This window comes from Pistacia vera, unplaced genomic scaffold, assembly GCF_008641045.1.
Source record: "Pistacia vera cultivar Batoury unplaced genomic scaffold, PisVer_v2 Contig656, whole genome shotgun sequence".
NCBI classification, from domain to species: domain Eukaryota; kingdom Viridiplantae; phylum Streptophyta; class Magnoliopsida; order Sapindales; family Anacardiaceae; genus Pistacia; species Pistacia vera.
This window is the reverse complement of record NW_022196508.1, coordinates 1,762,794-1,777,834: the sequence shown is the minus strand read 5'-3', so window position 1 is coordinate 1,777,834 and position 15,041 is coordinate 1,762,794.

Here is a 15,041-nt window from a genome sequence, read left to right as displayed (position 1 = left end):
AGAATCTGTCTTCACTGCCCAAATACTGTATTTGCAAAAGTCAAATCTGATTATGATAGCAATTTTACTTCTTTTTGTGATGCATGTCAACTGGGAAAAATGCATAATATTAGTTTTCCTATCTCACATACTAAAGCTTTAGCTCCGTGGAAATTGTCCATAGTGATGTTTGGGGTCCTGCACCCTTAACATCGTCTGAAGGATTTAGTTTTTATATCCAGTTTTTAGATGATTATAGTAGATTACTTTGTTATTTCCGCTTAGAACAAAGCTGAGGTTAGTCCATTTTCATTAAGTTTCATCATTTGGCTGAAAGACAGTTTAATACTAAGTTAAAATGCCTTCATTCTGATCAAGGTGGAGAATTCATTGCACTTCATTCTTATCTTACAGAGTTAGGATTCAATTTAGACACTCATGCTCTCATGTTCATCACAAAGTGGACGTTGTGAGAGAAAACATCGACATATAGTTGAAAGGCTGACATTACTTGCACATGCATCTATGCCTCTTCAATTTTGGTGGATGTCTTTGAAACTGCTGTTTTCTTGATTAATAGATTGCCTACTCCAGTTTTAGATAATATATCTCCTTATGAAAAATTGTTTAATAAAGCTCCGGTCTATGAAAACCTGAAGGTGTTTGGTGTTTCTTGTTTTCCTTTTCTTAGAGTCTTTAATCGCATAATTCAGTTTTCACTCAACTAATTGTGTCTTTGTAGGATATAGTCTCATCCATAAAGGTTACAAATGTCTAACCGGATGGAAAAATCGTTATCACTCCTAGTGTCAATTTTAATGACACAGAGTTTCCTTTTAGATTAAATGTTACCTCAATTCTCAACAACAAACCAATGATCCTACAACTCTTCTTGACAAATATCCTGCCTATATCTCTTTTCCATACACTGCTCCTAACAGTTTGGATACAAAATGCACACTGAAGGATCCCTCTGCAGTAACTAGTTCTGACAAACTATTCAAAAATGGCACAACAATGGACATTAATTCTGCAATTCCCCATAGGTCTATTCCTCCACAAACTGTTTCTCCCCACGAATAGCTTATCATCCTCCCAAACACCTCAAACAGATCCTCCATGATGAATCAAACCATAATGTTAACAAACTCTGCTCCTCCCCATATACATCAGTCTCTACTCTCCCTACTATACCATCCTCTTTTTCTTTTCCATATGCTCACTTGAGGTTGATCTCACTACAATCCAAGGTTCCTGCAAAATTGCACACTGACAAGACTGAGCTACAACACACATCCCATGTTAACTCGATCCAAAACACAGCTTCTGGTTACTGTGACACCTTACCAACTACTGGAATTCAGGTTCTAGTTCTGAAAATTCTGCAGCCTTAATAACCACCACAGTCACTGATTTCCATGCTCCTTGTCACAAAATCCAGCCACTAGTTCTCAGTTCTATCACTCTGAAAATTTTCAGAAACGCATGTCATTCTCAAAGTATTAATTCACAACCATATAATCCTGAACCTCACACTGTTCTTGAAGCACTGAACAGTCTTGAGTGGAAACATGCATGAAGAGTGAGTTTGATGCCCTGCTTAAAAATGAAACCTGGACTTTAGTTCCTGCTCCTTCAGATAAAAATGTTGTAGGAAACAAATGGGTATTTCGGACCAAGTTCAATTCTGATGGTTCTCTCCAAAAATACAAAGCTCGGCTTGTGTCCAAGGGTTTTCAACAAACTCCTGGGCTTGATTATTTTGAAACCTTAGTCCTAGTTAAAGCCTCCACTTAGAATAATACTCACCTTAGCCGTTACTAAAGTGTGGACATTAACAAGTGGATGTCAACAATGCGTTTCTAAAGGGAACCTTGAATGAAGAAGTCTACATGCAACAACCTTTTGGTTTTGAGGATCCTACTAAGTCAACCTATGTATGCAACTGCATAAAGCTCTTATATGGACTCAAGCAAGCTCCAAGAGCATGGTTTGACAAGCTGAAAACAACTCTCCTGAGCAAAGGGTTTCAGAATTCAGTTTCTGATAGTAGTTTATTTGTGTCAAACAGAATTTCCATCTAACCTAGTGTCTTGTGTATGTAGATGATTTCCTTATAACAGGGTCAAATAACTCCTTCATCACTCAGCTTATGGAAGATTTAAATGCTGAATTTTCCCTAAAACACTTGGATCTTTGTCATATTTTTTGGACTGGAAGCATTACGAGGTACTTGCTGGAATTCATTTGAAACAGAGGAAATATGCTGTTGATCTGCTGTCTAAAACGAATGATGGATTGTCATGCGTGTACAACTCCAATGGTAGTAGGAACCAGTTACATTCCACTGATAGTGAGTTGTTTGCTGATCCAAGTTTGTACAAGAGTACAGTAGGTGCCTTGCATATTTGACACTTACACGGCCTGATATTAGTTTTCCAGTCAACAAACAAGTCAGTTTTTGCAAGCTCCCACAGATCTTCAATGGCAGCATGTAAGAGAATTCTGAGATACATTAAAGTGACCTTGAACTATGGACTGCATTTTAAGGCAGCAAGCACTTTAACTATAGAATGCTATGCTGATGCGATTGGGGCAGTAACATGGAAGACAGAAGGTCAACCAGTGGATGTTGTGTCTATATGGCCAAACTATTCAATGGAGCTCTAGAAAACAAAAGGTTGTTGCTCTTTCATCACTGAGACCGATATAGAGCTCTGGCTCAAACAGCCACGGAAATTGCATGGCTACAAAGCATGTTTGTAGAATTAGATTATCCATTCCAGTCACACCTGTCATTTGGTGTGATAATATCAGCGCTGCAGCCTTGGCAGCCAATCCAGTATTTCATGCTAGAACTAAGCATATAGAGATAGATGCTCATTATGTTAGAGAACAATTACTGCAAAAAGTTACTACCAATATGTGCCTTCCAACTGCAGATTGCTGACTTACTGACGAAGCATTGTCTGTTACTCAGTTCATTGAATTAAAAAGTAAACTGAATGTTATCAGTCAAGAGGCAGTGGAATCAAGAATCTGAATTTTGAATTCTGTTTGATGATGATGTTGCTTTGTTCTGTTTGATACTGATGACTGGTTGTTTTGGTGATTGTAGGCAGTGGAATCAAGTAGCTGAAACTCTGTCTGATGTGTTTTGCTGTGAACTACAACTGGAGCAGTATGGAACTCATATGTGATTTGCATAGAAATTCAGTATTTTTGCTGGAGAATAATGTGGTTTGTAGTTGATGTGTTTTTGCTGTAAAAATGAAATCTGGAGCAACCTGAAATTTATTTGTGGTTAAAATGAATTCTGGAGCAGTATGGAACTCATATGTGGTTTGCAGTTGAAATTCAGTATTGTTGCTGGGAGAATAATGTAGTTTGTAGTTGATGGTATTTGCTGAAAAATGAAATTTGGAGCATCTGGAATTCCCCCCATGTGTGGTTTGTAGTTGAATTCAGTGGGCTGTTGTAAGTGTTGCAGCTGCTGAAGGTTCTGCTAAATGTAATGAATGTTGTGGTTTGCAGTTGAAATTCAGTATTGTTGCTGGGAGAATAATGTGGTTTGTAGTTGATGTGTATTTGCTGAGAAAATGAAATTTGGAGCAATCTGGAATTCATGTGTGGTTTGTAGTTGAATTCAGTGGGCTGTTGGAAGTGTTGCAGCTGCTGAAGGTTCTGCTAAATGTAGAAATTTCTGGGATCTGGCCGTTGTAAGTGTTGCAGTAATCTACTGTGGAATGTAAGTGTTGCAGCTGCTGAAGATTCTACAAAATGTAGAAATTTCTGGGAATGTAATCTGGCTGTTACAGTTTTTGAAGATTGTTCTTGAGGAAAATATTGATGAGGTGAATGTAGAACTGCAGCAAATGCAAGTTTATTGGTTGTTTTATTCCAGATTGGTTTAAGGAAGAAAGTTAGAATGAAAAGTCAGAGAAATGTAAGCTGATAAGAATTAGCAGAAGATGGAAAGCAGGATACCCAGAACATTACTCCAGATCAGTTTAAGGGGGAATGTTAGAATATAGTACAAACTGGGTGTTGTTTGATAATTGTCAAACGTATGAGGGCTTGTGTGAAACTGTACAGAAACGGTGTAGTTTTAACTACACCTGCTTCAGTTTAAACGTAATTGTAAACTCAACTCACTCTTTCTCTTTCACATATAAAAGAGTAAAGTAAGCTGAGAAACAGTAGCTTTTACACACTATTATTGAATCAAATCTTCTCTTCAATTTACCTAAGTTTTTTCTTCGATTCTTATCAAAACTCACAGAGGCATATTACGATAATATTGACTCAGCTGGACGTAGCCCACATTGGGTGAACCAGGGTAAATCGCGCATATTATTTTCTTTGTTTACTGTTTGTTTTGTTTTACTATTATATTTTATTCCTGTTATTGTCTCTATTTCGTTCAGATGGGGTATTTTTGTTCACATACCAGAATTTGATTTCATTCCCTCAGAATTCTTCTTATAAGTAAACAATGGAATTATAATGTATTTCATCCTTGATTCATTATTCGAATATGTATCCATTTCCATTTCCTTTTTCGGTTCAATACAATTTCAGCAAATAAACATAGCAAATTATAGATTATTCACCCATTTAAATGATGGTGCAATTAATTGCCTCTCTAGAAAGAAAGAATGAAATAAGTTAAACCACTTTTGATAATTGAAATGATTCTTAGTTCGTCTTCAGATAAAAAGTTTGAAGCTAAATATCAAATTGTAGTATGTTCTTTGATTAGAATTCTCATTGACGTTTTCTTAATGCCAATGTTGTTAGTGCTGCTGCGTTTTAATAGTTTCACATGGGATAATAATGAAGAAAACGATGCTGGCTTGAGATAAGATTGTTTTAAACTGGAGAATGGCTTAAGTTCAACTCAAAGTTCATAGAGTTGATGTTGGAAATAGTTAATTAGTTCTGTTGATCTTAATCAGAACAGTCCTCTTTCTCAGTTCCAGAACTTTCTCAGCTAAAGCCTTTGGTGATAATCTTTTGTGAACTTGCACACACCTTTTGCCTAGCTAATTGTTGGGATATTATGGCTCGTTTTCCTATTTGTTGCCATGTAAAATTGTATAATTTTTGGAAAACTCTTCAGTAAAGAATAAAATTCTAAATAGGAATAGAATTATGAGAATCCTATTAGAAATTGAAATATGAATCCTATTAGAAATAGAATATCTCATATATTACCTATAAATATAGAGGTAATAACCAATTTAAGATTATGAGAGAACGTGAGAACATAGGATATTTGATGTAAGAGTTATTAAACACCATGGGAAGAGTGTCTTAGAAACTGGGGTTGTTTTCACTCTAGGAACTGGGTTGAGCGTAGTCAGAAACTAAGATGTTTCCGCTCTGTTTTATGTACCAGGTTTATGGTGTTGTGTACTTTTGTATATTGTGTTCATGAAACTATAGTGGATTTCTCTCATCTGTGAATGTAGACCGGTTATGCCAAACCATGTAAATATTGTGTCTCTTTATTCATCCTATGTTATTTATCTCGAAAGTATATTTGTCGCTACTTGATCTCCTAACAACTGGTATTAGAGTTCGAGGTTGCAACCTGGGAGATGAGTTCTTTCGAGATGGTTGATGCACATAAGAGACAGACTACAACAGGTCTAAGTTGTAGGTGAGTGGTTCTCAAATCTTGATGACAAAATTTAGCATGGCTACTATTCGACCTGGATGCTAGCAAAATTCAACATGGTTAACCTCGACATCATGGTGATGGAGCGTTATCTTCATCATGTTCATCATTGTGATGGAAAACTTGCCAAGGTGGAGATTGTTGGGATATTAATTGTGGCTCATTTTCCTATTTGTTTCCATGTAAAATTGTTTCAGAAAACTCTTTAGTAAAGAATACAATTCTAAATAGGAATAGAATTATGAGAGTCCTATTAGGAATTGAAATATGAATCTTGTTAAAAATAGAATATCCCATATACTACCTATAAATATACAGGTGGGAACTAATTCAAAGTTATGAGAGAATGTGATAACACATGGTATTTGATGTAAGAGTTACTAAACACCATGGGAAGAGTGTCTTAGAAACTGGGATTGTTTCCACTCTAGTTACTGGGTTGAGCGTGGTTAGAGATGTTTCTGCTCTGTTTTATGTACCGGGTTTATGGTGTTATGTACTTTTGTATATCGTGTGATATGATTTTAATCCTATGTTATTTATCTCGAAAGTATATTTTCCGCTATATGAGCCCTTAACACTAATAACAACTAGGTAGCTAGTTTTATATACGCTTTCTATCTCTGGTGAGACGAGGATTGTTTTTTTGTAAAAATAGAAAAATTCAGTAACATATCTATATATAAACACGATTAAATGATATCATTCATGGAAATTCTGAAACTTCAATCTCATCCCTTCCATCTTGACAACTTGTCGAGAAGAATAGAAGAATATGCAAGAGGCGTTTAGAGAAAAATTAGTTAAAATCATGCGAACTTGAGGACTGAATTACAATTAAAGTTCAGACCTAAGTATATCTTGACTATAGACGATGAATACAGTAGGCAGATCGTAGCCAACATTTAGCTACTTTTAATTAGGTAGAATGAACTTCAGATCGATGAGGCTAGAATAAATTAGGGTTTGTGATATTGTTCATCTAATCCATCATGTGGTTCGTTTTCGGGAAGCGATGGTAAGTTTAAGATTTTTTTTAGTCCTTTACTGTTTTAACATCGCTTCTGAGAGGGTCTTGATCAAAAAACATTTAAAAACTTGGAATCAACTGATGGTTTACCAGGAGACAAAAATATTTTATCAAGTCACTCACACACAAATGACCACACCCCCCCCCCCCCCCCCCCCCCCCCCCCCCCCTCCCAAAAAAAAAAAAGTAAACTTCAGGAGAGAAAAGGTAAGTAAACACTAAAATACTAAAAAGAAACAAAACCGAATGCTTTACATGGTTTTTTGTTCAAGAGGTTCAAATGCTTTTGCATTTCAAATTTTACCTTTTAGAAAACCAACCGGCTTAGAGCAACCACACAAGTTTGATTTATCAATTTTCAGATAAAGATTAAAATAAGCAGGAGGAAGGAAAGAGAAAGGAATGCAAAGTTTTGATTTGACAAGAGAGGAGACGATTAGAAGATGAAGAAGAGAGGGAAGAAAGGGAGAGAAAAAAAGGTGGTAGAAGGAGATTGTTTCTGAATTAGAGAAGAAAGATGAAGAAGAAGAAGAAGAAGGAGAGAGAGACAAAAAAGGAGTGAGGGGAGAGATTGGGAAAAAAAAAAAAAAAAAAAAGGAAAAAATGTATTTTACTTATATAATTACTTTAAAACCCTTAACTGATTTGATTAATTACGTAAAAAAAGTAAAAACTATGATCCATTTGACTTTTGTATTTCAGTTTGCAAATTTACTTAAATGTCCTTGACTCATTTGCTTATGTCGACTTTTTTAGACGCTATCTCCTAAGTGGGTGGATAAAGGATAATAATAACCTGACCAAATGATATACAAAGGATTGAGATCCCAATTTTTTATATGTTCTGATTTTACTGAAATTAATATGAGAGCGAATATAGTCATTCACTTACTGATGCAATAGAATATTTGAAATTAAAGAAAGATACGCAGCAACGAACACCAAAAATCAAACAATTAAAACTCGTTGACGGATAGACAAACGTTAATGCCTCAATTGATTTCTGAATCCTCTAATTTCACTTCAAAATCAAAGATAGAACAAACCTGTGCTGGAACTGGAGTCAATTCTAGTATACAATCATCGCTTCCTATGGTTTCAGTAAAGCTTGGAGAAAAGAATTACAGTCACTGGCGTTCTCAAATTCTTCCAGCACTTGCATCTCATGATCTTGATGGATTTATAACAGGTGAGAAAATCTGTCCACCTATGCTTGTTATTGAAAAGTCTGATAATTCTAAAGATATTATAAAAAGGTCAAACCCTAAGTATTTTAATTGGAAACGAACTGATCAATGTTTGGTAAGCTGGTTGTTTTCGTCAATATCTGAAGCTATGTTCAGACATGTAGCAAAATGTGTGAGCTCTTATGAAATTTGGAACACCTTGGAGTTACATTTTCAATCTATTTCAAAGGCTAGGACTCTGCATCTAAGAAACCTGTTAGAAACTACTAAGAAAGATTCATCTAGCATCAATGAGTATGTCTTGAAAATGAAAGAGTTAGGAGACAAGCTGGTATCTAGTGGAGTTAATCTTAGTGATGAGGAGCTTTTGTTGTATATTCTAGACGGTCTTGGTCCAGAGTATGATGCAGTGGTTGTTAACTTGACTTACAACAGTAGTACAGTAAGTATTCAGGAGGCTTAATTTATGCTTTATAAGCATGAGATAAGACTAGAACGACAACACAACAGTCTGACCAATTTTCACGAACAAATGACATCTGCTTTATTTGCTTCTAGACAGGAATCAATTTGATTTATCAATTTTCAGATAAAGATTAAAATAAACAGGAGGAAGGAAAGAGAAAGGAATGCAAAGTTTTAATTTGAGAAGAGAGGAGACGATTATGAAGATGAAGAAGAGAGGGAAGAGAGAGAAGAAAGGTGGTAGAAGGAGATTGTTTCTGAATGAGAGAAAGAAGATGAAGAAGAAGGGGAGATATTGGATAAAAAAAATAAAAAGTAAAAAATATATCTTACGTATATAATTACTTTGAAACCGTTAACTGATTTGATTAATTATGTAAAAAACCTATGATCCATTTGACTTTTGTATTTTAGTTTGTAAATTTGCTCATGTCGACTTTTTTAGATGCTATTTCCTAAGTGGGTGGATAAAGGATAATAATAAGCTGACCAAATTATATACAAAGGATTGAAATCTCAATTTTTTTATATATTTTAATTTTACTCAAATTAATATGAGAGCGAATATAGTCATTCACTCACTGATGCAATAGAATATACTAAATTAAAGAAAGATACGCAGCAACAAACACCGAATATCAAACAGTTAAAACTCATTGATAACTCAATCATGAGTTAAATTAATCAACATATTATTCAACCATTTATTAATGAAATTACAAATAATAATAATTTAAAAAAAAAAATTGTGGTGAGTTTCGTGGACAAGCCACACACAGCGATCCTCACAAGGAATCGTCCAACCCCTTTCACTAAAGAATAAAAAGAGAAATTAAGTTATGATTCTCAAATGATTTCAAAAACATAAAACTGTTGTTATGCCTGGGAAAGTAAGGGCTGACGTGGGAGGGTCACGTGGAGAATGACCTGCTCCCGTCAGAACAACAAACACACGTCAGGCCTGCCAAACGATATGGAGCTCCCACGCGTCCATTTCCCTACTGTAAACCGTGCGAAGTCAGCTTGGGAAGAAGGTGATGGGACATAAAGCCGGATTATATCCTGACAATCACACCAACCCAAGGATTTAATGATGATTACACGCTTCAGCTTGATATAAAAAGAGGAAGACCCCTTCATTAAGGGGATTCGACCATTTTTACAAAAATCGATCTCTCTCTCTCCTGTAAACAACACATTTACTTTTTCCTAAACCTCTTGTAAGTCAATCCGCTGTTGCGACCTGACCCATACTATCACTATCAATACAAATCAGTGGACGCAGGGCATGCTACCTTAGCATCCGAACCACTTTAAAAACTCTCATAGCACTTATTTCTCTTTTTATGTTCATTTTCACGTGTGCTTTTTGATCAATCAACGTTGCACACGTATCGGTTAGTTGGTGCCCAAAATCCCGCATCAACAACTGTATTTAAATTTATATCACGCTGGGAACAAGGTATTTTTTTTTTTCCTTTTCATGTGTGAGGTAGTGTGTTTTGAGGTCATTTCATTAAAAAATAACATGAGATATTAACTTCTTTTCCTTTGCAATTGTAGAAGGTAGCTTTTAAGTTCGACAAGCGGTTGGTAATTATAAGCTATTACTAACATCAACAGAAAATCTGTAAGAGTTTGGAGAAGTTATCTTTATAACAATTAATAATAATCTCACCTTTAATTTATTATAACACACATACCTATGTTTATTCTATTATTGACCATTGTCATCCTTAATGTCACTAATTGATGAACGAATAAGGGATCTCTCCCGTAAATACGTTGTTGGAGAGAGTGAGGTTCACCAATTTTGTCAAGTTCCCAAGCTGTTTTGGAATTGAACCCGAAAAAAAATTGTAACCCAAGTAAAGACTTTCAAGCAGCTTCAAGTTCCCAAGCTCAGAAGGAATTGAACCCGAAAGAAAATTGTCACCCAAGTCAAGACTTTCAAGCAGCTTCAAGTTCCCAAGCTCATGAGGAATTGGACCATCTAAACCACAGCTTGGGAGATTCATGTGAACCAAATTCACCAATTTGCCAAACTCCTTTGGTATCCCACCTTCAAAAACATTGCAATAACCCAAACGAATCTTTCTCAAGTTTGTCAGATTCCCCAACTCACCAGGAATTTTCCCCCGAAGATCATTCGTTTCAAGTGAAATATACTCCAACCCCACTAATTTTCCATAACTTTTTGGGATTTTTCCATAGAAATAGTTGCCACCAAGATGCAAGTACTTGAGTTTCTCCAAGGTGAGAACACCAAGAGGAAGTAAAGCAGTGAAGTTGTTATCATAAGCATCAAAAACTTGCAAGCTGTTTGAAAGACTTGAGTAGTTCCAATCCAGGCCACCAGTAAACTGATTGTGTGAGATGTTAAGAGATTGAAGACTACTCAAGTTAGCAATCTCAATGCCGCCCGTGAAGTTGTTTCCTGAAAGAGAGAGATAGGTGAGCATATCAAGCCTTGAAACTTGAGCTGAAACTGAACCACCAAGGTTCAAATCTGTCAAGTCCAATGAAACAACTCTGTCCTGGGAGCAAAAAACTCCAGCCCAAGAACAAACTGAGCTTGGATTTGATGAATTCCAGGAGGTTAAAGCTGGTTCAGGGGATAGAAATCCTTGTTTAAGAGAAACCAGGACATGAAAATCATTGACCAAATAAAAGGCAGAAACAAAGACGGAAGAAGAGATGGCAATGGTGACGAGAGAGAAGAGCGACAAAAGAATGCAAAATACCATGTTTTGATGGGAAATTTTGTAAAAGACAGTTGAGTTTGGAAGGACTTGATGCAATAACAAAGGGATTTAAACACTTGGGTGAGTAAACATTTTCTAGCAAATGAAGTTACAGTCAAAAGTGATTAAACCATGGTATGAAAGGAAGGATAGTGTTCATACACATTATTAACAGAATGAAAACGACAGAGAATTTTAATTTCCATAATGTTAGGTAACTCCTAATTTTGAATAACCATCTTTATCAACTGTCAAGGATGAATTTGAAGTAAAAAAAAGAATATAGCCAAAAGCTTCAATCAAATTATTGGACCTCTTGAGGGATAGCTTTGTATCTTTATTAAATATCCACGATTATAAAATAAAATAAGCGCAATACCTGGCGAAATTTGTCCCCTCCATCTTGTGGTGAAGTCAATGTATGCGCAGGGTGGGCCAACACTGTCCCTAGGATTTAGAAAAAAAACTACTTGTTATCACTGTTATTTTAACCTAGGCACACAATGTTTTATACAATTACAGTTACTACCGTAAGTAATTAAACACAAAAATATATTAAATAAAATTTTATAAAACAACTAAATGAAATTTTGGATTATAAATAAATAAAACATATTTATTCTTTATTAACTTATGAATTAGTTTGTTTCTTTAATTTTAATATGTTTAGAAAATTATAATTTTTTATGGTTTCTATAGGATTATTGAGGGTATATTCTTTTACGAATTCCGTTAAAAAAAAAGATAAACTAACAGGCCCATAATATTTTGTCATCCATTTGAAATGGGTTTAATTTTTTCATTTTAATCAATTGTAAGATAAAAAAATTGATTTACTAATTTCATCAATTAATCATTATATCCACCCCAATCTTAGTATTTTATTATTATCGGTACTAATATCCATATCAACCCATGATTGAATATCGATTTTACTTAATTGTAAGACAAAAATTGATAATTCTACTATCAAAATATTTTCTATCTGAAATTTTCTCTATATCCATAATATTATGTCCCCCTAGATAATTATTTATAAGATACCTCCTAGCTTACCAAATATAGAGGACTGAAATGTCATTTTATTTATATTTACTCTATTTAATTTAATATGAGAATATTTTGACTCACTATCTTTTTTTTGTTTCTTCCATGTACCTTCCTCTATTATTAAATAATACAATGAAAATCTAAGAGCTAATACTTCAAAGTCTCAGAGGATTAGGTAAGATACATACAAACTGGCTTGGACATTTTTAGTCAAACAAAAAAAAATTATTTAGTGTGATCTTTGAAAGTTTTGCGTGTGAAGCATGATATTTACTGAAGTTTATACACCTTGGAAATTATTTGCATTTTATAATCACTTTAATCGATTAGACATTGATCTATATCCCACGCGTTATTTATCCTAATTTATGAAACTCTTTGAAATAAAAGTTTTCAATCCCTGAAAAATTATTATTTTTACTATTATATGAAACTCTTTGAAGCAATAGTTTGCAACGTCCTTCTACTTTTTATCAGCATCTAGTTTTAATAATAAGTAAAAACAGTAATGGACTTTTAAATTTTATAACTAATGAAATTATAAAAGTTAAAAAAATAAAAATCCCAATCCCCTTAATAGACAGCCCCATCCCGATAGCAAACTATGGATCAAACGTAGCAAGCTTCATGGACAAACCACTCTGGTCAACCCTCACGAAGAATTGTCACATCCAATGATTTTTTTTTTTTTTTTTTTGGTTGTATGTGTTTTTTGATTCACGTTTGAAAGTATAGCAATAAAATGTTTTACGATGAAGTGGTTTGCCACTATTGGGTCGGGAGTGATTGTGTTTAGAGGGGGTGTAGGGGCACTTTTTATTTCACTTTTATTGTTGTTGTAATTTCTCCATAATTACTCATTTCATAATTTATAATCTAAAATGTGTTTGGTAAACTAATTTGAAAAGTGATTATCCAACAATCTGATTATGAAATAATCAAGTATTAAAGGACTCTAAAATTAGGTTTGAGTTGCTTTTTTAAAATCAAAAGCTGCTTATGAAATGTTAATTACACAAATACCCTATTTATTACTTAACATAAATTTTCAAAATATTTTTTTATATAATAATAATTAAATTCAAATTAATAATTTATTAAATATAGTATTTATTTTATCAAAATTGAAACAATTGTTGGTCGGTGGTGGCTAGACGCTATTGACGAGGACAAGTCTGACAATACCGTCAGCTCCATTAGACAGATCATCAGTCAATCTATCCAATGGAGTCATCATCGCGGCCAATGGTGGCAATTGACCAATCTTTTTTGTTTCTTCCATGTACCTTCCTCTATTCTTAGAAATTTGACCAAAAGTGATTAAGAGAAAAGCTACAATAATCCAAGTTCAGTCATAGGTGTGTAAGTTTTCAATGGGGTTAATGAGGGGGCGGTGGACTTAGGTGGACGGAGTTTTAAGGTCATTTGATTAAAGAATAATGATAATTAAGGGGTTTGTTTTTTTTTTTTTTTTCCAGTTATAAGAACATCTCCAAATGATTTTTTATATGATCCAAACTCTTTATTATAAAGAGTCTATCCATAAAAAAAAGAATCCAATATGCTCTTTATCTTTAAAATATAAATTAAAGAGTGAGTTTGACTCTCCACATTTAGAGAGTTAAATTTCACTCTCTATCCTAATTTTAATTAATAAACTACAAGTTCTTATGTATTTTATTTATTAATTCTCTCTCCCATTAAGTTTCTTTCTTAAAAATAAAGAGTATTTCCATTAAATTTAAGAAGTTTATTAGATTTGAACAAAAATTATGTTTTTTAAATTTAAAAATTAATAAAAATACTCTTTATTTATATGAAAGATTCCCTTCAAAATAAAAAAAACTTTAATTTCAATAATGTTAACTGCAATAAGTGCAATAACTAGCGAAATTTGTCACCAACATCTGGTGGTGAAGTCAATGTATGCCCAGGGTGGGCCAACACCCTCCCTAGGATTTAAAAATAAAATAATCGTGTTATTAACTTAGGCACACAATGTTTTATATAAAAATATGATAAGTTGTGTACATCGTAGGATTGTTTCATCTACAGCTACAATTCTTTGCGTCTACAATGGCCCCATCTTCAAACAAAATACTTGGGTATAGTTAGATTTCTCATAGTTACATGATGAAATTTGTGTGGTGAAATTAATAATCATAACTGTTATACCTAAAAAGTTACGCTGATGTCAGCTCAATAAATACTTAAAAGACAAATTGTATTTCTTGTCAAGTTCATACCACATTAAAGATATCTTATATCAATCATGTCTCATTTTAAGAGAAGAACGGATGAGAGTTCATGTGTCAAGGCAATTTGTAAAACACTCAATACATTGACTTCAGAGGTGTATAAATTGACACTTCTCTTCACAAAAAAAGAAGATTGAGTATATGAGAGTTAGACATAGATTTAAGCTTCATTTTTTCTTTCTGTAAACAAACCTTTTCTCCATCTTTGTATGTCTTACGGGCAATATCATAGAAATAGCCAGAGAATAATACAATAATAGTGGATGTAGGATTCGCTTTAAGCATCTGAACCACTTTAAAAATCTCTCTTTGCAATTGTCTATTTATGTTTCTGTAACATATATATTCTCAGCATCATATTCAAATCTTAAGGATCCATCACTTGTAATTTATAAGACTGTCTTAGCACTTTGCACGTGCGAGTTGTTGGTGTCCAAAATCAAGCATCAACAATAACGATCAATAGTTAGCCATACGTGAGATATATCAGTATGTGTTCTTACTTAATTAGAGATTTTTTTCTAAGTATATATAAATGTTAATTAATAACCCCCGAGTGCGTCTCCGTTACCCATTAATGCTGAAGTAGTCGACAACTCCAACATTCTCCCACTTGGCGAATACTTCACACAATGAAGGCCTACC